Raw genomic sequence first — 2,911 nt, 5'->3', positions numbered from 1 at the left:
TATTCTGAGCCTTCAACGGGTAGTCGCCCTTATAACTCATGGGGACGCAAGGGTGGGCCAACCCATTTGCGCATGTAGCTCCTTCGCTTGTATGTGTTCACTACATCGTGTTCGCAAGATGTGCAGGAAAACATATCGCTTCAGTATTGCATAAAAGGTACATGTATTACTACGGGTTCAACACGCATCCACCAATATTATTTTATTTTCCTAATAATCTAAAAAATGTCAAGATTCTAATGAAAAATGCTCACAAAATTTTAAAAAAAAATACTAATGAATACAAAAGACTCACAAATTTGAAAGAAAGTTAAAAAATATAAAAAAGTTCGTCTTCACAAAATTATAAAATTTCTTGAATTTTAAAATGTTTGTAAATTTTAAGAAATATTCATAAATTATAAAAATATTAACAAACACAAATTGATCATGGATTTGAAAAAAATAGTTCATCATTTAAAAATAGTTCATAACGTTAAGAAAGTATTCATAAATTAAAAAGGGCAAATGATAAGAAAACACAAACCAAAAACCTAGTAAAAACTAGCATTAGAAATAGAAAAAAAATAAAGCTGGCAGAAAGCTTCCCAAAGCTTCCTCGAACCAAGAAACACGTTGTGGGATGAAGGTACATGGGCTTCCCCATACCCCAAACGGAGTATGAGTGCGATGGATGTTTTGTTTTTAATAAATAAATACTTCCTCCGTCCAATAATATAAGATCTTATTACATATATTGGATGTAATAAGGTCTTATATTATGGGACGGAGGGAGTAGTACTTTACAAAAGGATGTAAAATCAAATCATATGTGCGAGTTATGTCTTGCTTGTTCCGAGACTTAGCTCTGACTAACCTATGGCGCGAGGTCTTGCATCGTCTCAGTGTGGCGGTCCATCGAAGTGGTTTGTGGGAAGGTTCCGAACACCGGTTCATGGAAACCTTCCACCGATTTTGTCTGGTTTCAGCAAGGTTTCGTGCGTGTTTTATCTATGCTATGTTATTTGATTTTTCTCTCTTTTCTTTTTTTCAAATACTTGATGACCTTTTTAACATGTTATACGTTTTTCATAGAAATCACTGGACTATTTTTCATACATGTTTATTTTTTTTAATATGTTATAAACATATTTTTGAATTATGTGAGAACTTTTGTAAACGTCATGAACATTTTTTGATTGGTCTGACACATGTTTTAGTTATGATAATTTTTTCCTATATTGTAGGACTTATTAACATTCCAACATATTTATTAAACACGTCAACATTTTTCCGAAATGTCATACACCATTTTGCATATTGGTACAAAACATTTTTTTCCTCGAATTACATGAAAACTCTTAAATTGTATGAAAATATCAAAAATATTTTTTGAAAAGTGTGAACATTTGACAAATGCCATTAATATTTTTTCACATTAACTGGACAGGTTTGGCCACTACATGAATTTTTTTCAAATGTGCAACGAACACTTATTGAATTTTAAGTCAATTAATTTTTGGAACATACGTATTTAGAATATTTAAAATCAAAAATGTAAAAATAATTAACAATAAACACCAACGTAACAAAACCCCACAATCCTATTTGGCGGGCCTAGTAGATCCTCGGGGTTGCGTAAAACTCGCAGCGGCTATATCTCGCATTAAGCCAGACGAAAGGGCCTGTCGGGTCGAACGATAACAGAGCACAACAATTATCTTCATGATTGACTAGTAGTTCCGGACATCTTAAGTCAAAACGAGCTGCAATTCCACTGTTTCTTCTCCATTTTTCAAGGTTGTTTTTTTTCTTTCTTCATTTGTATCCGCTATTTTACATGTTTTTTTTTACCTTTTCTTTTGTTGTTGTTTGGTTTCGTTATACATTCTCTTTTTTTTTTCTTTCATTGTTTTTATCGGTTTTTATTTGTTTGCTCGGTTTTATTTTTCACTTTCCTACTTCTCTGGTTTATTTTTGTTTCTACACATTTTGTTGATACATGGTCAACATTTTTCCTACACATTTGTAACATTTTTCTAATACATGGTAAACATTTTTTGTATAATTTTCTAAAATTTTCCCAATGTTTGATTAACAGTTTTCAACAAAAAAGATTAACCTTTTTTCAATACATGGTCAATAGTTTTCTATACATATTTAACATTTTCCAAGCGCTGGATTAACATTTAATAAACAATTTTTCAACATTTTTATCAAATGCTTGATTAACATTTTTATATAGATGAAATAATTTTTTCATCATTTACTTAATACATGGTCAATATTTTTTCTATCCACATTTAACTTTTCCCAAATGCTTGACTAACCTTTTTCAAATACTTGTTCAACATTTTTCTGAAATACTTGATTAACATTTTTCAAATACATGTTCAACATTTTTTTCAAATGCTTAATTAACATTTTTATATACATGATCAAAACATTCATCATTTTTTCATAAGTGATCAATATTTTTTGTATACACGTTCAACATTGTCCGAATGATTGTTCAACATTTTTGAAATACTTGTTCAACAATTTTTATTAATTATTCAACTTTTTCAAATAATTAATCAACATTTTTTGAATACTCGCTAGACATTTTTCAAATAATTATTAAGCATTTTTCAAATACTTAATCAACATTTTCAAATACGCGTTAAACATTTTTCACATACTTAATCAACATTTCACAAAAAACAAAAAGAAAAAGAGTTTGTGGTCAACGCTCGCATGCCCGCCCATCACGGTCGCCCCTTCAGCGAGTCCGAAGGTGGTGCACTCGCTGAAGGCTAGACATAGGGCCGTTCTGTCAAACCGGCGTGCTTTCGCTGAAGAGTGGTTGCAACCACAGCGAGGCGTTAAAGCAGTGGGGAAATGGTTTTTAATGGCATTTTTTCTTTTGTTGGTTTTTTTTCATTTTTTTTTC

The sequence above is a fragment of the Aegilops tauschii genome, chromosome 3, assembly GCF_002575655.3.
Source record: "Aegilops tauschii subsp. strangulata cultivar AL8/78 chromosome 3, Aet v6.0, whole genome shotgun sequence".
In the NCBI taxonomy this organism is placed as follows: Eukaryota; Viridiplantae; Streptophyta; class Magnoliopsida; order Poales; family Poaceae; genus Aegilops; species Aegilops tauschii.
Note: the sequence above shows the minus strand (reverse complement) of the source record.